Source organism: Lepisosteus platostomus, unplaced genomic scaffold (genome assembly GCF_059453375.1).
Source record: "Lepisosteus platostomus isolate fLepPlt1 unplaced genomic scaffold, fLepPlt1.hap1 Scaffold_40_H1, whole genome shotgun sequence".
NCBI lineage: Eukaryota > Metazoa > Chordata > Actinopteri > Semionotiformes > Lepisosteidae > Lepisosteus > Lepisosteus platostomus.
This window is the reverse complement of record NW_028291664.1, coordinates 153066-174612: the sequence shown is the minus strand read 5'-3', so window position 1 is coordinate 174612 and position 21547 is coordinate 153066. Positions and strand designations below refer to the sequence as shown.

The window sequence follows — 21547 nt, the reverse complement described above, 5'->3', positions numbered from 1 at the left end:
TTTTCAATTATTCCGATCAGTAAGTCAACACGTAGTCCACATGAAAGGAAGAATAATCTCTTGTCTGTCTCTTGCTTTTATAGAACTGAATGTCCCTGACAATGTACTGTTAGTTTTAATTGAAGAACGGCATTTGTGTTCAAATATACCAGACAAGTTTACGTAACTGCTCGTGCGACACTCAGTTGTAATTAGTCAAGAAATAAAGTCGAACAACAGCTGCGGGTTTGATTCTGAACGTACAGATGCAGCCATTCAAAATGGGTGAGGTATTTCGCGGATGGATTTCTAGTCCATCGCTTTAACCACTCGGCCACGACTACAGCAAGCCCCACCGCCGTTGCGTTCTTGCTACATTCTTACCTGGATCGCGAGGCGCCGGCGGAAGCCTATTTCAAAGTCGTTCTCCGTTTCAAAAAAACATTTCCAAAATACAAGCCTTGCAGACAGACACGCCTCAGAGGACTTAAGGGTGGCTTCATGTCGGAATGATAAAGTCTCCCCGTCCGGACATGAAAATGCCACTTTGTTACACACACAAAAAGAATCAACAACAGAGAAATGCCCACAAGCATTTCAAAAGCCGCACCACGCCGCACTTGAAATAGCTCTTACATTAGAGGTAGACGCAGGAATCGCCTTTTTATTTACGCTCTTACCAACGCGATGGAAAGCAAAACAAAGCAAAGCAGAGCAAAACAAAACGAACAAACGAAAACCCTCACGTCCCGCACTTGCATATAACGCCGTTACGTGCCCAAGCGGTATTGTACATCATCCTAGCACTGCACCCCGGGGCGTACGGTATAAGGGAACGAGCACACGCCGCGAATCATCTCGAAACACTCCCTACAGCTGTAAGGCGCCTTGAAGCGTGCACCCCCAACATTCTTCTTTGTGCATCTGTGAAAGGTAAACTCTTGAGCAAACCCTGAACCAGCTCTAAGGAAACTAATCCGATTAGACGTTACTTTGACTCATCTTTTTACGCTCAGTGCTGGATTGCTCAAACTCTTACAGGGGATTCTGAGCGGTGTCTGCATACACGCAGTCTGATACGGGTGCTGAAAGCTTGAGCTACTCTCAATGTCATGCTGCCTTTCCCCGGAGTAAATCTGTTACATTGAAAGAATGCTTCTCGCAGGTTCAAAAAGGGACCCTTGTTAATTGGAGAAATCAATGATTTCGAATGAATTCTGTATGCGTTAAAAGACAGCTATACACAGAAAACATGCAGGACACTGCTCACGATGTTTCCCGAGCCGAAACACAGTGCGTTTTTCCAAGCCATTTGACAACGCCCGCCCACTGAAAACTGCAGCAGATCGTGTAAAGGCGTTCAACTTTGTAACTACTGCACGCACAGGAAGCAGAATAAATTCCTCTTTTCAAACTGTCAAAGGTTTGCTTTGCGAACGCTGCAGGACATCGCACAATCTCTTTTGAACGGGGACAAACGATTTCTTATGGGGCGCAGTAAGTACAGACGTTTAAAAAGCTCCACTCATGCCGACGATGCAGCATGAAGAAGCGCAACCTAACGTTTGACAGACAAAAGCCGGGCGCCGCTACGAGCAATATGAAATCAAACTGACAGCACACGGCGGTTCGCGCTGACTCAAAAGTGATCTCGACAGACGCTGTTCTCTGCATAACGCTGAAAGAGCTAAAGAGCGTTTCTGTTGAGACGTAACAAGCTCGTTTCTTTCTACCATGATGTCACCATGACCAAATCTGTCTTTAAACACCTTGCTCAGTCTCTGACGAGACTGTCAAAAATTGCTTTCGCCGATTGTATTGCAAACCGGCGGAAGCAGGGTATTGGGAAAAGTTTTCAACTAGCAATAATCGCGCCTCGGCTAAACCTCACAGGCTACGATACTGCCACTGCGCAAAGCTGACGGTTGCCAGGCAACCGCAGGGATCCTATGGAAATTGTTATCGATCGTCTCATGGCATGTCGTTGCTGTAACGCTTCATATTTGTCGTCTTCTTCTTCTAGCTTGAGGTTTTGAAGAATTTCATGACAGACAAGGGCTCCGTCGGGAACAAAGGCCGTTGTGAGAAAACAGTTGCTTATTTTCAGCACCAGAAATACAACCCTTTAAATACAAGATGACAGAACAATGACGAAGGGCATGCCGGGAGGAACTCATGCACTACAGTGGAAAGGGGGCGGGCACGTACAGTTCACATTCAAGCCACAAGTACTCTTCTCGGATGTTGCACAAACAAATCCTAACGTCTTGAAAGCATTGCAGCATGTTTGTGTCCCACTTCCCGTGACTGCAGGACGACTGACACGAACGGACAAACACAATCTGTGGCGTTTAGCGTGACATAGTCTTGCAGGCATCTTGCTGTCTCACTGCAATACTATACCGCTGGAGGAAACAGTCCATCTGGCCATGCAACTCATTTGAGCGTTGGTGGTATAGTGGTGAGCATAGCTGCCTTCCATGCAGTTGACCCAGGTTTGATTCCCAGCCAACGCAGTGGTGAATATTTTCAAATGCTGTCACAAGCCTTGGATTGTGACTAGCAAAGCGAAGCCTTCTGAAAGAGCTAAAGCACTGCAAAACGGAATTGAGGGAGAATCTTACAGGGGATTCTGAGCGGTGTCTGCATACACGCAGTCCGATACGGGTGCTGAAAGCTTGAGCTACTCTCAATGCTGCCTTTCCCTGGAGTAAATCTGTTACATTGAAACAGCCCCGGGAGTGCTGTCCTTTTGCAGCCACTTGGACACACCACTCAGACACATCTGCATTCGGTGTGTGCTCCGCCTGCTCGCTGAGCAAGTTGCCACCTTTACATACAATAGCAACATCGACACCAAGAGAAAGGATGACAAATGGCTTTTATCTGGAACTTTTCATGTGCAAGGAGCTCAATGTGCTTTCTGTGTACAACAGGGCCACTGAACTCCACACTGGCCACTGAACTACAGCAGTGGCTTGCTGGCTTGACATCTCCCAAGGAAAATGTTGAAATCGCATGTGGAACAGGAAAATGACCCTCGAGTACAAGGGAAAAAAAAGAAAAAGATCATCTGGAGTGTGCCAACCCAGTTGGGACAACCCAGTTTTGTTGACGAAGTGGCCGAGTGGTCAAGGCGATGGACTGCTAATCCATTGTGCTCTGCACGCATGGGTTTGAATCCCATCCTCGTCGGTTTCCATGTCTGACATGTGTGACGTTGGCCCTCCTGTTGTTTGCTCCAGATCTAGAGCTGTACATTTTCTAGCGGTGGCTGAACATGGTATAGTAGGCTAACGTCGGTATCGAGCAGTGACAGTAACAGTATTTACGTGCCGCTGCTGCCAAGTGGCTCTGGGTTGAGACCGCGTTTCCACTTACTTGCAACGCAAACGGAGAAAGCGATTTTTGACAGTCTCTTGAGAGACTGCGCTAGGTGCTTAGGGATAGACTTTGTAAGTTCCCCCTGGGATGGTGGCCTCTCAAATAGTTTGTGATTCCTCTAGACGTTTATACAGTAGAAGCCTGCTTCGTGGCTTAAATCCAAGCTAAGGAAACGAGTTAGATGTCTGATGCAGAACTGCGAATTCAATGAAGGGGAACACTACAGTACATTGCACTGTATGTGTGAGGAAAGCTGCCCCCTTCTGTCCCTTGTCGACCGAACAGAGTACTGTAAAGGATACCGCCAAGAAACTTTAGGATGCTGGTTGGAATCCAGCTCCAAAGAAGCCCCTTTGGGTGTTATGTCATCAAAAAGTAAGAACAGCGAATCTCCCTTTGATCAAAAGCGCAACAGAACTGTTTTCCGTGGAGCAGCTTTCAGACCCGCAGACCTGTTTTATTTGTAGGGCAGGGCGCATTCCCAAATGCGAATCTCCTGTTTTAGAAATGCTTTGGGCGGCGTGAAGTGAAAATAAGAAATGGGCTCCAGATGCACATGGAAGCAATCAAGTGTTTCATCCGAGCTGTTTCAAAGACTGCTCAAGAGCTTTCCTTTCACAGAGGCGCAACGATTAATGATGGGGGTGCACCCTTCAATGCGCCTTCCCAGTGGGCATTGATTCGTCGAATATACGTATATTTACAGCGAAAATACGGCTATACGTATATATACGTCGCCTCGACGTATAATCAACGTCGAATTGCAACCATAAAATCGACGACATGAATAAACGCATATATAACATCGAAAACACATCTAACACAGTGCCTGAGGCTTTTTACTGTATGTATCGTGTGTGCCGCAACTAGGAGTATACGGCACTCTGCACAGTGTTCGAAGTAAATTATTTTCGCAGTAATAAATTTATTATATTTACTATATTTATTATACACGTGTAAATTTATTACTGCGAAAATAATTTACTTCGAACACTGTGCAGAGATTCTAGACAAATTGCAGACAACATTTAGACGTCTAAGGTATGCGTTTAATAGACGAATATTATACGTCTTTTGCCCACTGTGCTGCCCTCTTGATTTCGGATTTAATTTCTTTATTACAGGGGCGCTTTTATGATGACAGAGTCATGTTCAGGTACTTTGCTTGATGGAGGAAGCTCATTTCGGACTCTGTGATCTGCTCACCTGGAAAGGTCTGCTGTACTACTACAAGAGAGAAGTAGAGTCTGGAGGAAGGGACAATTTTATGATGCTTTGGAAGATAGTTTTTTTTTTCTTTGAAATCGAAATGAATCAGAATATCAGTGCAAAAGACAGACTCTTGGTTTGGTTTAAAGAGATATGGTTTTAAAACAGACAAAATGTAGAAAACAAGTGTTTCTCACTTTTGGAAAAGAATGGACCGGGGGTAATATTTTACTAGTTGCAGTGCTGATCTTACTGGGTTACAGTCCTGCAGTATCACACTGGATAACGTGTCTGACTACGGATCAGGAGATTGTAAGTTCGACTCCTGCCTGGCTCGGGTTGTTTTTAAACGCATCGGGCTACTCCCTAAGTAGTCTGTGCTACTTACTGCATTGTAAGAGTACCCAGTAAGAGATTCCCTTCATGTAAAGGAACTGCACCTGAAAGCTTTAGAAAAACACCTGGGCTCAGTACGGTGCTGAGAGCTCAGCTTTGCTATTCTAATTAGCACGCACTGCATCGGCTATGAACCCGAACTTTTCAATTATTCCGATCAGTAAGTCAACACGTAGTCCACATGAACGGTAGAAATATTCTCTTGTCTGTCTCTTGTTTGTATAGAACTGAATGTCCCTGACAATGTACTGTTAGTTTTAATTGAAGAACGGCATTTGTGTTCAAATATACCAGACAAGTTTACGTAACTGCTCATGCGACACTGAGTTGTAATTAGTCAAGAAATAAAGTCGAACAACAGCTGCGGGTTTGATTCTGAACGTATGAGATTTCAGCGCCTTTTACTTCCATTGACAAATGACAGAGATTCGAAGAGAGATCCTTCAGACCAGCAAGCAAACCCACGGCTATTTCGGTTTTCTATCTAGGCAACGTTGGTGTCTGCAATAGCATACATGAAAGCGTGATGCAATTTCTGTGGCTACATTTGTTGCACGTCATGCACAGTAAGAGTGTTTCTAACACCAAATAAAAAGTCAACAATTAGCGATCACGCCTTCTCCTCAGTTAACCCACTGAAACCCTTGCTGTTAACAGTTCTTTACTGCGTGCTTTACGAGCACCTACATATTGTGTCGGTTCTTTCAGCTGTATTCATTAGGTTTTCAAAGGCATAAGTAGAGCACCAGAGGTGCGAACGCAAAATGTGTGGTTATCTGAAGAATGTATTTCCATGGCAGCAGGGCCAAGCGATTTAGCGTTCTTATAGTACCAGGAAAGGAGAAGCGGCACTTAGCCTCTGCCTCGCAGGCACAAGGTGACGTGCGGCAGACGCCGGAGTCGGCAGGTTTCGAACCTGCGCGGGGAAGCCCCAACGCATTTCGAGCCCATCGCCTTAACCACTCGAGCACGACAAAAGCGAGCCCGCCGCCGCCGCCGCATTCCTCCTATAATCAAACACGGACTGCGAGGTGGCTGCGGAAACCTTTTTAAAGTTGCTCTCCGTTAAAAAAAAAATACCTTTCACAAGATACGTGCCGGCAGACAGACACGCCTCAGAGGGTTTAAGGCTGGCTTCACGTTCAAATGATAAAGTCCCCCCGTCCGGATGTCAAAATGCAACGTTGTCAGACAGAACAAACATCAACAAACCACAAATGTGGACAAGGATTTTACAAGCTGCACCACACTGCACTTTCAAAAGCATTTACGTTCGTGTTAGACGCAGGACTTGCCTTTGATTTGCGCGCTTACGAACGCCATGGAAAACGAAACTAAACTAAAGCCCTCAGCTCCTGCACTTGATTATAATGCCGTTACGTGTCGAAGCAGTAATTTACGTCATCCTACCACTGCAACACGGGGAATAGAGAGAAATGAGCACACGCTACGAATCGTCTCAATCACTCCCTAGAGTCGTAAGGCGCATTGAAGGGTGCACCCCCATCATTAATCGTTGCGCCTCTGTGAAAGGAAAGCTCTTGGGCAGTCTTTGAAACAGCTCGGATGAAACACTTGATTTCTTCCATGTGCATCTGGAGCCCACCCAGTGGGCAAAAGACGTATAATATACGTCTATTAAACGCATACCTTAGACGTCTAAATGTGGTCTACAATTCGTCTAGAATGAAATTCTAATATACGTCTAAAGTTATACGTCAATTATACGTCTATGTTTAGACGTTCATTATACATAAATGGTTGGAGTTCTATTATACGGATAAATTTAGAGGACTATTATACATATATGGTTGGAGTTCCGGATAACTTTAGAGGTCTATTATACGTATATGGTTAGAGGTCTATTATACGCATAACTTTAGAGGTCTATTATACGTATATGGTTAGAGGTCTGTTATACGTATATGGTTAGAGGTCTATTATACGGATAACATTAGAGGTCTATTATACGTATATGGGTAGAGGTCTATTATACATCAAAGATAGGTTTTATAGGTGTAGAAACAAGTAAACCAAGCCAATGATTAGATTTAGAAATGTATTCTGAAAATACACATTCACACCTGAAACATGTATTTCAAATTATACATTGTATACAATCAATCAACAATCAACATATGGGCAATAATCATAAAAAACACAACTAGTCTTGAACTTCAGCTACAAATTCTGGTAACATGGCAATATACAGTATAGGTGAGTAGCACCTGAAGAAGGCTCCACGGCCGAAACGTTGTGTTCTCTTTCTTCTTTTTTTCAGCATGGAATAAACCTATTACTTGTTCCAATATACAGTATAGTAATGACAAACACAAAACTAATTACATTAACACACTAACTCAAAACCACATTTTGATTCAAATATACATTTTAAAATGTACAACTTCTATATTTCCAAGAAAAAAAAATATTACAATGGAAGTTAAGATGATTTTTGTCCACTATTTGCAAACCCTGTCTAATTGTCCTAACAGTTAGAACCAAAAACCTATTATTTTCAGTGTCCAGATCTCCTGGCCCCCTGCCTTGCATATGCATTCTTCAAGTAACACATTGCATGGTCCTTTATTTCTTTTTCTGTTGATGTAGGGTGGGACTTCAGCACCGCAGCTAGGAGAAAATTATATAATATTACTTCCCAAATAAATGATGATTAATATCTTCTTTAGTATAATCTAAAAAATGAACGGTTTACTAAGCTCAAAACTGAAATAAATGTATAAAATTTAGCTTGCATCATAGCAGTTGAGCAATAAAGTCTGTCCTAATTAAAGAGTACCCAAAGTTTGAAAGTACAACATAGAATAAGAATAGAGAAACGGCAAAACGATTTTGTGTCATCTTCCCCATTCACACTATTTTATGTGCCATTTTTTGCTTATTCACGTACTATTTTAATCAAAATAATATTAAGAAAGATCTGTATGTATTCAGATAGTATTATTATTGTTCATACTTACTCGTCAAAAGAGGATTGCTGAGATATTTGCGGATATACTTCTACATTTGAAAAACGTGTCCAAAATGGTGACCAACGAATACTAGCAATGCATTGTGGTATATAAGCGGAAAATATGCTGGGTTCGATATTTTCTCAACGTATGCGTTTATTAATGTTGTCGATATTATGGTTGAAATATAATATAATATAATATAATATAATATAACATTGAAAATACATCGCGGCTATGTGCCCCCTGCTATGAGCTGATGTGCAATTTTAACGCATGTAGTTAGTAAGGATCGGTCACTGTTGTATGGTATTATATATAATGACATTATGGAATAGGATGGGGACAGGCCTGGCATCACGGGGGGAGGGGGGAATGTCGCCCCTTCAGTTTTGGGCAAAAAGATTTACCTAACTTAATTTGCGCCCTAAAAAAATAGTTGTACTTTGTCAATGGTCAGACAACACTAAATGACACGAACAGTCACTCAGTCTGTTTGATGGGCAGGAGGGCTATCCGTCCAGGAACTGCACATATCAGTGTCGTTATTGAGTGTCAACATTACGATCCTGTTTGCTCAGGTGGACCGATTCCTTGCAGTAGTTTATCATTATACTTAAAATCGTTATATAACTAGGACTAGTTATAGCAGTCTGTGCTTTCTGTTGGTTTTACAACATTTTTTCTTAACGATTCAGAACGTCCATGTAGCTGCAAAAATGAACGCTTATGGTACTTTTCGCTCCAGGCAATACTCTCCAGTGAGAGTGACGAAAAATGTGAAACTGAACTTCATCGCAAATACCAGATTGCTAGTCGATATCTTCTATCATGAAGCACTAATCAATGGCATAGCTGCGAGATTTCATTTGGGTAGCTGCACCGTACAGCTCCGTTTCAACCGAAATATCACCCCCGCTCAGAATTTCAGACGCCCCCCTACAGATTTTTCCCCGGGCACCGCGCACTGATGGGAGACGGGGTTTCCAGGAAATGGTATCAACTTTTCTCAAGAAAATAAAAATAGAAACTCTATAGGCACTCAAACATTTTACTGTTTTTTTTTCAGGCAGGTGGCAAGACCCCTCCGCAAAACCCTTGTATGCCAAGCTGTGGGCATTGATTCGTCGAATATACGTATATTCACGGCGAAAATAAGGTTATACGTATATATACGTCGCCTCGACGTATAATCAACGTCGAATTGCAACCGTAAAATCGACGACATTAATAAATGCATATATAACGTCGAAAACACATCTAACACTAGGAGTATACGGCACTCTGCACAGTGTACGAAGTAAATTATTTTCGCAGTAATTAATTTACACGTGTATAATAAATATAGTAAATATAATTAATTACTGCGAAAATAATTTACTTCGTACACTGTGCAGAGTGCTGTATACTCCTAGTGTTAGATGTGTTTTCGACGTTATATATGCGTTTATTAATGTTTATTTCACAGTGTCGTGCACCTTTTCATTGCTCTCGCTTTCAGAGCCTCCGCACGGCACACGACTCAACATCAGGAAGCACATTGAAGTGAAAGCAGGGAGCGCTGCGACATGCACTGTGCAGATCCCGCCACACTAAGAGGTGAGTGGGTCTGTTCGATGCACAAAGAACGCTTTGATAAGCGTCAAAGGCAAATCATTCCGAGTTGGTCGTTTGTGTTTTCCGTTCAGACGCGAAATGCTGAAATGATCTCTCGGCTCCTCGGTTGTCATTTCTGCTCCGTAAAGGAATCACAGCACGAGTCGGCTTCCAGCACGGTGGGTCGGGACACGATGCCGGGGGTCGGAGAGAGCGATGTCTTCCTCGTTAGTATAGGACCTGTCACGTGGACCTGTCACCTGTCCCCACCTGTCACGCGGGAGACCGGGGTACATCAGGACGCGCATTGAAGTGAAAGCAGGATGCGCTGCGACATGCACTGTGCAGATCCCGCCACACTAAGAGGTGAGTGGGTCTGTTCGATCACAGCACTAGGCGAATCCCCAATCCCCTTTTGTGCGTGGCGACAGAAGAAGTCTGGTCTGTTTCCTCCCGGTTTCGATCCGGGGATCTTTCGCGTGTGAGGCAAACGTGATAACCACTACACTACGGAAACTGTGGTCAGATGTGCCCAGCGGCCCAGCGCTGAGCTTCACCAATGCGATTCAGCTGCTTCCAGTGCCTTTATTGGGATGCGCTGATGGACCATGCTCTCTCTCCAGAGACCAGCACGCCTGTCATGGACGGAGCAGGAAAGACGGCACCACATTCTACAGCCCTCTCCACGCAATCGACGAAATCGGGCTACTGAAGTGGAGAAAATCGCCTCTCCAGAAAGTGCAAATATCATCTTGGAGAGTATAAATCCTATTGCCGAAGGTCAGCCCTGTCTACCAGAGTGACCCTCCCACCTCCTGCAGCGATGGTCAGCTCGTCTCACACGCGAGAAGTTTCGGCTGGAAACAAGCGCCCCCTCTTCTCGCACGTTGAGTAGTTTTAATGCGGCTCCTTCGTACACAGTGCTGATCTTTTGGAAAGCAGGAGGCAAGATTGACACGTTCCCATACCGGGAGTCGAACCCGGGCCGCCTGGGTGAAAACCAGGAATCCTAACCACTAGACCATATGGGAGTGCACAACCCTGCTGTTCCGGGCATCATGCAAGCAAACTACATAAATATGAGAAAACACGCAAGAGAGCTGTCACTCAGAGTGTCGAAGGGTCGATGTATACTGGGGCTCAGTTGAAATGCAACGTCAGGACTTTCCCGAATTATGTCACACGAAGAGAGCACAGCCTTTTCCGCCCTGCCACGTGTGTATCGGTAACTCGCCGTGATCGTATAGTGGTCAGTACTTTGTGTTGTGGCCGCAACAACCTCGGTTCGAATCCGGGTCACGGCAGAATAGGGGCGTCTGCTTTTACTACTTGCACGAATGAAGGCAAAAAAAAGCCAATTGATGTGAACGAACGGCGCTTTACAGAGGAGTACTGCCTGACTGGATCGTTGATGAACGACAGAGACCACTCCGACCTCTTCTCGGGTTTCTTCAATGACTTACTAAGGATCTTCTTCACATTCGCCCATGCAGGGGAAGCCAGTTACACCAAAGCAAACGCAGGAAAGTGCAATTCAAGCAGAGACCAGGAGGGACTTGTTTACACCGAGAGTGGTCGGAGAATGGAACAATGCGCCCAGCCCTGTTGCTGGAGCCAATTCTTGATGAGATCTTGGGCTCACTAAGAAGCCCCCGCTGGATGCTAATCTTTCTGTTGTTCTTGCAGGTCCTGCGCTGCTATTGAGCCGACAGAGCTCGTCCTGATCTGTCGGCACAGCCCAATTGCAAATGATCGGCTCCGCATACAGAAGGAACGTGCGTTTGGTACAAGAGTGCATGAAGGCACTGGAAATACATTGGGAACAAATGACCGGTCGCTCAATACCTCTGTGAAGTACAGGAGCGTGCAAAACGAGGCTGTTTCCGCCCGGTCTCGAACCGGGGACCTTTCGCGTGTTAGGCGAACGTGATAGCCGCTACACCACGGAAACCTGCAGGGACTGCTGCTGGTGTCTCGCTTGCGTTTCGGGCTGAGAAAGGGACGCGTCACTTTAGGCAGGGGGCGCTGGAGAGAGGAACAAAGGGCGCGATGAAACAAAACACCGAAACCCGGGATCTTTAGATCTTCAGTCTAACGCTCTCCCAGCTGAGCTATTTCGGCGGTGCACAGAGCCCACAGCCACCTGCTCCAGCCTTCCTGTGTTGCGGCATGAGCGCACCAAGAGTAGCGGGAGAGTGTTGCAGGAACGTCACTCAGAAGGAAAGCCACCCAGGTGCGCCCTCTGAGCTCTGTCCAGCGCATCTTCCTCGCATGGACTCCTGCCTGCGACGGGCAGGAAACAATTAGCAAGAACAGAACAACACCCCATGGGTGTCTCATGACCACACCTTAGGTTGTGACACGTGCAGGTGTGAGGGGTTGCCGGGCTACTTTGGAGCAGAGCTTGGGCGGAGGGAGGGCGGGAAAGCAGACAAAGAGGTGACACCTCAAGGTCTGCACGATCACAGCTCTCCGCCGCCCCAGGCTTCCGCTCGATAAGCTGCTGGACACACCCGCCCCTCCTCACACAGACCGTGGAAAAGCCCCCGAGTCGGAGGGCTCTCTCTTCCTCCCAGGAGCTCTTGGACACGACGCACAGACAGGGTGCGGGGAGCCGCCGCCTGCAAACACGGCTCCAGGCAGGACTCCACTCCGTAGGAGCCGCAGAGCAGAGGAGATGGGGGCAGCTTAGCTCCTGTGCAGAGACCTGAGCTGCTGTTGCTGCAGACGCTGTCTTTTCTGCACTCGGGGTAGGAGTGAATGTTGAGTTGCCCTTAGAAATGAAGCAGAGTACTTCAACGGCACGGGTGTGTGTGTGTGCGTGCGCCCTGGTGATTCTGGGAGACAGATCGAACCTGGGCTAAAAGAGAGGAGGCTTAGCCCTCTTCCATTTGCTACTTCAAAGTTGTACAACCCATTTGTATCTGCTAGGCGGCGCAGTTGTCGTGCACAAAGAACGCTTTGAAAAGCGTCCAAAGCAAGTCATTCCGAGTTGGTCGTTTGTGTTTTCCGTTCAGACGCGAAATGCTGAAATGATCTCTCGGCTCCTCGGTTGTCATTTCTGCTCCGTAAAGGAATCACAGCACGCGTCGCCTTCCAGCACGCTGGGTCGGGACACGATGCCGGGGGTCGGAGCGTGTGATGTCTTCCTCGTTAGTATAGTGGCAAGTATCCCCGCCTGTCACGCGGGAGACCGGGGTTCGATTCCCCGACGGGGAGTAGCTTTTCTTTTACCTCCTTAGAGAAAGGACTGCCTTTCACTTCTCTGTTTTCTAACACAGCGTCGTGCACCTTTTCATTGCTCTCGCTTTCAGAGCCTCCGCACGGCACACGACTCGACATCAGGAAGCACATTGAAGTGAAAGCAGGGAGCGCTGCGACATGCACTGTGCAGATCCCGCCACACTAAGAGGTGAGTGGGTCTGTTCGATGCACAAAGAACGCTTTGATAAGCGTCAAAGGCAAATCATTCCGAGTTGGTCGTTTGTGTTTTCCGTTCAGACGCGAAATGCTGAAATGATCTCTCGGCTCCTCGGTTGTCATTTCTGCTCCGTAAAGGAATCACAGCACGAGTCGGCTTCCAGCACGGTGGGTCGGGACACGATGCCGGGGGTCGGAGAGAGCGATGTCTTCCTCGTTAGTATAGGACCTGTCACGTGGACCTGTCACCTGTCCCCACCTGTCACGCGGGAGACCGGGGTACATCAGGACGCGCATTGAAGTGAAAGCAGGATGCGCTGCGACATGCACTGTGCAGATCCCGCCACACTAAGAGGTGAGTGGGTCTGTTCGATCACAGCACTAGGCGAATCCCCAATCCCCTTTTGTGCGTGGCGACAGAAGAAGTCTGGTCTGTTTCCTCCCGGTTTCGATCCGGGGATCTTTCGCGTGTGAGGCAAACGTGATAACCACTACACTACGGAAACTGTGGTCAGATGTGCCCAGCGGCCCAGCGCTGAGCTTCACCAATGCGATTCAGCTGCTTCCAGTGCCTTTATTGGGGTGCGCTGATGGACCGTGCTCTCTCTCCAGAGACCAGCACGCCTGTCATGGACGGAGCAGGAAAGACGGCGCCACATTCTACAGCCCTCTCCACGCAATCGACGAAATCGGGCTACTGAAGTGGAGAAAATCGCCTCTCCAGAAAGTGCAAATATCATCTTGGAGAGTATAAATCCTATTGCCGAAGGTAAGCCCCGCTAAGCCCCGGCGCAAAATAGGCAGGCAGGACCGCACTAAGCGTCAGAGCCGCCGTGAGCGCTACGGGGAAGGCAAGGGCTCAGGCAGAGTCTATCATAAGACTGGACGAAGGGAGTCGACTGCAGCCCGCCTGGCCAGGCTTGAACAAGCCCTGCCTGAGAGATCAGGACAGGGTAAACCTTCCGCAGCGAATGCCAGAAGTGTGAATGAGCTTAGGGGGACCACGCCCCTTCTCACTGGAGGAGGCGGGGATCCGTCCCAAGCCCCTCCCTCAGTCTATCTGATTGGGTGGGAGGGTTCCTGTCTGGAAGAAGGCTGTGACTCTGAGTTGGGCGCTGACCCCGCCCCTGAAGTCAAAGAAAAGGCAGGCTTCCTACAATTCTTAGGGAATCTCAGCCAGAAAGGCAAAGCAAGGCGTATTTATATCAAGGTTTCTCTTGAAAACGTCTTAGATAGAGAAGCACTGATTGACACTGGGGCTGAAATTAGTTTGATGTCAGCCGATCTACTCAGCGAGCTCAAACGAGTAGCGAAAGGAAAAGGCATCGGACTTAAGGTAGAACCGTGTAAGATAGATATTTCCAGCTATACCCAGGATCATGCCAGGATCACACACCGAGTGTGGGTGGCACTTAGGTTCGGGCCAATGAACGTGGTGCATCCTGTTTACATCTCTAGGTTAAAAACAGAGCCACTACTCATTGGCCAAGACCTGCTTGACAGGCTGGAGCCTCTGGTGGACTGCCAGCGTGGAAAATTGTGGGCTCAGGTCAAAAACCCTAAGCCTGTTGCACAGCAAAAAGGGGGATTCAGTGGTTATGCTGTGATCACACAGTGCCCACTGAACACTATAGCTGAGTTGGAGGTTCCTCCTGGTTCCTCTGGACGAGAATAAATGTCTCTTCTTGCTTTCCAAAACTACAGGGAAGTCCTGCCCAGGCCAGCACTCCCACGGTCTCCCAACTACAGGAGCAGTGCTCCGAGCAGCTGCTTGACCCGCCAGGTAAAGCACACCCCCTTTTCATCCCTGAAGAAGAGTGGATCTCCCTGTCCGGTAATGAATGGGAGTCCTTTCTGTGCACCCTGGTACCTCAGGGGGTCCAGGACTACCACCCCATGGTGGTGGGAGGGGGTCCAGGTGGCAGAAGTGCAGGTTGATGATGTAATTCTTAGCCTCAGCTCTGAGAAGTCCATAATCAGTGAAGGTCTGTTCGAGGACCTGTCGCGAAGCTGTCAGGTGACCCTGGTGACGCAGTCACAGGTTCTGTGGTGGGCACCCCCACCTCATAGGTCCATTTGGAGCAAAGGAAGCTGTGTAGCTTCCATCTCCATCGGAAAAAGGAAGTTTGCTCACTACTTCCAGGTAGCACCTCAGCTGACCCATTCGGTCTGCATTGGTGCAGACCTATTGGTTCGACTGGGCGCCCAGCTGGACACAGTAAACAGTGTGCTGTGGAAACGGGTGGACCCAGATGCCCACTCTCTAAGCGGTGACCCCGAGAACATTCGGTCAGGTCAGACGATTCCTCAGGCCTGCCAGGTAGTAAACGAATCGGACCTGATCGTTCCTGCGTCAACAGCAGGGTTTCCGGTACGCCTTGTCCTAAAGAAGGGACAGAGAATGGACGCTGAGATGGTTTTCTTCCAACCATCAGCTCAGTTTATCAGACTGAACCTAGCAGTCTGTTGTACCCCCAGACTGGAACGGAATGGCTGAGCCACCTGCCTGTTGGTGCAGAACATAGCAAAACAAGATGTCAAAATCCCTGCTCGCACTGACATGGGACTGGAATTGACAATAGTTTCTATGATTTCGAACTGGCCATCCCAGTACTGGGGCAGCTCCCTGGTCCCTTGGCTTCATAAAAGCGCCCCTGTAATAAAGAAATTAAATCCAAAATCAAGAGGGCAGTTGCCTACTGAAATACAAGAAGTCATCAATTTTAACCTAGCAACACATTAAAGGCTGCATCTATACAAGTACGATTCTAGAAATGCTCACCAGATTACGTTTTAAGAAGGAACTGCGCTTCAGGTTCTGCCGAGATCTTAACTCGGATGGCAGGATTCAGAGTCCGGAGTGCGGACTGATTGCGCACGGAGGGTCCATATACTGTGGATCCCTCAGTGATCTTCCGCGTGTTCAAACAGCCAGCGTGTGACTCCCCTGTCCCCGTGACCTCATTGCTCTGCTCTCTCCTCTGTGCAGCCGAGCCCGATTCACGGTAAAGTGAAAAAAAATATGCCCTCAACGTGAGATTTACTCTGGAGCGAGGATAGATGTTACCTTTTTATCATTGAACAGGATGTATGTGATGTGGCGACTAGGTTCAATTTTGTATCCTCTTTAAAAGATTAAGGACTGGGGTGAGCGTGATTTACCACCCTTTCAGCTAAGAACCCGACGTGCACACCGTTTAAGCTGCATAGACTCGGTCGTTTAACTCTTCTCCATTAGCAGGGTTAAGGTTAAAGAAAAAAAACATTGCTGACTTCTTTTTTTTTTGCCAGCTGCTAGCGCTGATTAGCAAGGTTTGTATTTCATGTTTTGCAAGTTGCATCCATTTTAAGAAAAACAAGTCGTGTTAAAGACAGGAAATGAATACTTGCATTTAATTAAGTCTAGCCGTAGGCGGTTATCCACTGGGATTCAGACCCAGGGCCTCCTGTTTACTAGACAGGCGCTTTAACCAACTAAGCCACAGCGCCCCGGGAGTGCTGTCCTTTTGCAGCCACTTGGACACACCACTCAGACACATCTGCATTCGGTGTGTGCTCCGCCTGCTCGCTGAGCAAGTTGCCACCTTTACATACAATAGCAACATCGACACCAAGAGAAAGGATGACAAATGGCTTTTATCTGGAACTTTTCATGTCCAAGGAGCTCAATGTGCTTTCTGTGTACAACAGGGCCACTGAACTCCACGCTGGCCACTGAACCACAGCAGTGGCTTGCTGGCTTGACATCTCCCAAGGAAAATGTTGAAATCGCATGTGGAACAGGAAAATGACCCTCGAGTACGAGGGAAAAAAAAGAAAAAGATCATCTGGAGCGCACCAACCCAGTTGGGACAGCCCAGTTTTGTTAACGAGGTGGCCGAGTGGTTAAGGCGATGGATTGCTAATCCATTGTGCTTTGCACGCATGGGTTCAAATCCCATCCTCGTTGGTTTCCATGTCTGTTTCCATTCTGTTTTTGATCCCTATTGCTCAATGCACAGTGAAAGCATTGCATACATGTGTCTGACAATGAGAAATGGGCCCCTGAGACAGTCATTTGCCTGTTTCACAAATGATCGTATTTTACTAGAGATTCTGTTTGGGATTCAGATGTGCATTCGGACAGCAATCCCTTTCAAGAAATGATACGTTCTGGATGAGGTCAAAGGTGCTGGAACACTGTATTTAGGATGTGTTTGCAGTTATTCTGTGTTTCTAGCTTCAACCCAGTGATATATATATATATGCTCACTGATTTTTTGGTACATGCCCAGGGCAATAATCATTATGAGGATTTATTTCCATATGTGCTAGAGGTAGTGTTGTGAAATTCTTCAACACACTGGATCGCAGGTTTAAACCTGCACTCTTACTCCTCAAATACCAACAAATGCAGATATGTAGCAATCATATTGTAGCTGACACTCATTTGCCTGTTTCACAAATGATCATATTTTACTAGAGATTCTGTTTGGGATACGGATGTGCATTCTGACAACAATCTCTTTCAAAAAATGATTTTACCTTATCGCAGCTTTGCCCCTCTTGCCTCTTTGGAAAATATCTCCATCTTGTGGTCGTTGTTGGTAATGTCTAGACAATATCTCCATCTTGTGGTCGTTGTTGGTAATGTCTTCTTATGCCCTTTTTTTATTTCAATTCTTTATTAGTTGATTCTAGAATCTCTACAATAGAGCTGAAAATATCAGTTTTGTAGCAGACAATATGACATTAGTTATAGTCCAATTAAGACTTTATTACCCTGTTTGTAACATAACAAATTAAAATTGATTAAAACTAAGTTTGGAACACCAGGGAACATAAAAAATGATTTTTAGGAAAACCATGAGGTTCTCTGTGTCCGATGCCTGCAAGGGGAGAAAGCTAGAATCCTTTGCTTTTTCAAAATTTGAAAATAAACATCATATAACAACAGCTTTCATTCCTAGGAGTGAAAAATAACCATTTTTGAAGACATTAGTTTCTAAAACACTACAATAAAGTTAAAAACATCCGTTTTATATTACTTTTAGTATTTTTAGTGAAATTAGTCATTTATTGCACTATTTTTAATATAATCTCTAATTAAAAGTGAATAGAATTAAGTTTGGAGCAACAAGGAACACAAAAAAAAAAGATTTTAAGGAAAAAAATGATGTCTTCTGTGCCAGGTGCCTGCAAGGGGAGAAAGCTAGAATCCTACCCAGGCTCCTGGAGCTCTGTCCTGGCTAAAGGAGGGTGAATCCATCCCATTCAAATCTCCATGAAAAAATGATATTTTTAAATTTGAAAAAAAAAAAACATTATAGAACAACATCTCTTGGTCCACAGAGTGCAAAAATCCAACTTTGAAGAAAATCCATTGACTGATCCCGGAATCCTGAAGTTTCTTCGCATGATATCGGGCTTGCAACCACTTTCTGGAAAATGATGAAAAATGCCAAAAATGAAAAAAAAGTTATCAATTCTAGAGCCTAAGAGGAAAATAAGACAAATGTATATCTCCAAATAATTTTATGTGCTTCAGAAGAGCCCAGGAAAGTTTTTTGCATACATGAAACCACGCCCGTTTGCACGTAAGCAGACATGGTTGCACACACGACTGCATGAAAGCACGCGTGCATGCAAAATCATCCTGTTAAGCATTTGAAAAGCCGCACCACGGCGCACTTGAAATAGCTCTTACATTAGTGGTCGACACAGGAATCGCCTTTTTATTTATGCTCTTACCAACGCGATGGAAAGCAAAACAAAGCAAAGCAGAGCAAAACAAAACGAACAAACGCAAAACCCTCACGTCCCGCACTTGCATATAACGCCGTTACGTGCCCAAGCGGTATTGTACGTCATCCTAGCACTGCACCCCGGGGCGTACGGTATATGGGAATGAGCACACGCCACGAATCGTCTCAAATCACTCCCTACAGCTGTAAGGCGCCTTGAAGCGTGCACCCCCAACATTCTTCTTTGCGCATCTGTGAAAGGTAAACTCTTGAGCAAACTCTGAACCAGCTCTAAGGAAACTAATCCGAATTGATTACCTTTTTTTAGGATTCTAGCTTTCTCCCCTTGCAGGCATCGGGCACAGAGGACCTCGTGGTTTTCCTAAAAATCTTTTTTTTGTGTGTTCCTTGTTGTTCCAAACTTAATTTTAATCACTTTTAATTAGAGATTTTATTAAAAATAGTGCAATAAATGACTAATTTCACTAAAAATAATGTAATATAAAACTGATGTTTTTAACTTTATTGTAGTGTTTTAGAAACTACTATGTCTTCAAAAATGGTTATTTTTCACTCCTAGGAATGAAAGCTGTTGTTATATGATGTTTATTTTCAAATTTTGAAAAAATCAAAGGATTCTAGCTTTCTCCCCTTGCAGGCATTGGACACAGAGAACCTCATGGTTTTCCTAAAAATCATTTGTTATGTTCCCTGGTGTTCCAAACTTAGTTTTAATCAATTTTAATTTGTTATTATGTTAAAAACAGGGTAATAAGTTTCTAATTGGACTATAAATAATGTCATATTGTCTGCTATAAAACTGATGTTTTCATCTCCATTGTAGAGATTCTAGAATCAACTAATAGAGAATTAAAATAAATAAGGGCATAAGAAGACATTACCAACAACGACCACAAGATGGAGATGTTGTCTAGACATTACCAATAACGACCACAAGATGGAGATATTGTCCAAAGAGAAGGGCAAAGCCGCGATAAGGAGATGCTGTCAGAATGCACATCCGGATCCCAAACAGAATCTCTAGTAAAATATGATCATTTGTGAAACAGGCAAATGAGTGTCAGCTACAATATGATTGCTACATATCTGCATTTGTTGGTTTTTAAGGAGTAAGAGTGCAGGCGGTTTAAACCTGCGATCCAGTGTGTTGAAGTATTTCACAACACTACCCCTAGCACATCAGGAAATAAATCCTCATAATGATTATTGCCCTGGGCATGTACCGAAAAATCAGTGAGCATATACATATATCGCTGTGTTGAAGCTAGAGACAGAATAAGTGCAAACACATCCTAAATACAGTGTTCCTGCACCTTGACCTCATCCAGAATGTATCGTTTTTTGAAAGCGATTGCTGTCAGAATGCACAACTGAATCCCAAACAGAATCTCTAGTCAAATATGATCATTTGTGAAACAGGCAAATGAGTCTCTCAGGTGCCCATTGCTCATTTTCAGACACATTTATGCAATACTTTCACCATGCGTTGAGCAATAGGGATTAAAGATACCAGAGGTAAGGTTTAAAAGTGATTCTGAGGTGCAACACATCAGCGAAACAGCTAGGCATCTGAAATGCGGGGTTTGAGAGCCCTTCAGGGAACACCGTACCCTAAAGGTACCAGAAGTCCACTAGTATAAGCATTAAGTCACTGTCAGCCCTGTTGCAATGTGATTGCTACATATCTTCATTTCTTTGGTTTTTAAGGAGTAAGAGTGCAGGGGGTCTAAATCTGCGATCCAGTGTGTTGAAGTATTTCACAACACTACCTGTAGCCCGTCTGGAAATAAATCCTCATTCTGATTATTGACCTGGGCATGTACCAATAAATCACCGAGTATATATATATATCACTGTGTTGAAGCTAGAGACCTGTATGTAATAATATGATGCTAAAATGTTATTTTCACATGTAAGAAAACCGGCTCAGGGACGCCAAATATGTAATGTTGCCATAGCAAAATTAAATGTAGTGGCTCTCTGAAGGCACCAGTTCTGTAGGGTTTGGGCATTTACTGAGACAATTATTAATTGTAGCAGTAAATCACAAAGTTGATTCTTTTGATGGCTTTAGAATCCAACCATGTGACATAACTCAAACAACGCGCACACACAGGTACTAATACACGAGGATACATTTATTAATACATAAAATATGCATGTAAACCTAACAGATCTTATCGAGAGGGTTATCAGAATACAAAAGATATATATTCAGTCAGTTACGAAGTGTTACACATATCAAGAGGACATACGTTCAGTATATCATTCATTAAGACCGTTTCGTTAATGAACTTGGTTATAACTTCTACATTAGATACTCAAACAAGTACATAACTCTTAGGAATTAAATTGATATCAACTGGTTGGGATAACAATTGAATTCTCGAGCTGTAATGCATTGAAGTTGAATACTCATCCAATCTTTGGGGATTCAGATCTTCCTGCGGGCACAATCTCAATCTCAGGATGGTCAGGAGGCGCGCTGCGAGAATGTCCTGCCCTTGGGAGCCTTCTGCTCCTGGGCCGCCCTGCCCTGGAATTCTCCTTTGAATTCCCTTTAGAATTGTCCACAGAATCCTCTGAATCCTCCCTTCTGAATCTTACTGAATCTCACAGGCTCTCTGTGTTGCCTGTTTTTACCTGGAGGAACTTCAGCTCATTGATTGGCTGAAAGTTCCATGGGCATCAGAGTCCCACGTGGGTTACTCGGCCCTACCAGTCCCTGATTGATTGATCAAGGTGAGATATGAGTCACTTAGTCCTGACACTTAGTAATGCAGTCCAGATGTCCAACTGGCACTCCCTAGACAGATAGGCGCCAATGGATGACCATTGATCATGATA

The 21547-nt window shown here is 45.3% G+C and overlaps 7 non-coding genes across 7 annotated transcripts; 4 read left to right on the top strand and 3 right to left on the bottom strand.

Annotated features, from left to right (window-relative positions):
• Nucleotides 1–1757: 1757 nt before the first annotated feature.
• Nucleotides 1758–1899, bottom strand: LOC148634042 (U4 spliceosomal RNA). The gene has a single exon (XR_015933707.1). It is a non-coding gene; the product is annotated as a U4 spliceosomal RNA (small nuclear RNA).
• A 1193-nt stretch (nt 1900–3092) lies between these two features.
• On the top strand, nt 3093–3174 carry trnas-gcu (transfer RNA serine (anticodon GCU)). Its single transcript has one exon. It is a non-coding gene; the product is annotated as a tRNA-Ser (tRNA).
• A 7321-nt stretch (nt 3175–10495) lies between these two features.
• trnae-uuc (transfer RNA glutamic acid (anticodon UUC)) lies at nt 10496–10567 on the bottom strand. Its single transcript has one exon. It is a non-coding gene; the product is annotated as a tRNA-Glu (tRNA).
• Nucleotides 10568–10768: 201 nt separating this feature from the next.
• Nucleotides 10769–10840, top strand: trnah-gug (transfer RNA histidin (anticodon GUG)). Its single transcript has one exon. It is a non-coding gene; the product is annotated as a tRNA-His (tRNA).
• Nucleotides 10841–11414: 574 nt separating this feature from the next.
• Nucleotides 11415–11487, bottom strand: trnav-aac (transfer RNA valine (anticodon AAC)). The gene has a single exon. It is a non-coding gene; the product is annotated as a tRNA-Val (tRNA).
• A 1196-nt stretch (nt 11488–12683) lies between these two features.
• trnad-guc (transfer RNA aspartic acid (anticodon GUC)) lies at nt 12684–12755 on the top strand. The gene has a single exon. It is a non-coding gene; the product is annotated as a tRNA-Asp (tRNA).
• Nucleotides 12756–16823: 4068 nt separating this feature from the next.
• trnas-gcu (transfer RNA serine (anticodon GCU)) lies at nt 16824–16905 on the top strand. Its single transcript has one exon. It is a non-coding gene; the product is annotated as a tRNA-Ser (tRNA).
• The last annotated feature ends 4642 nt before the right edge of the window (nt 16906–21547 follow it).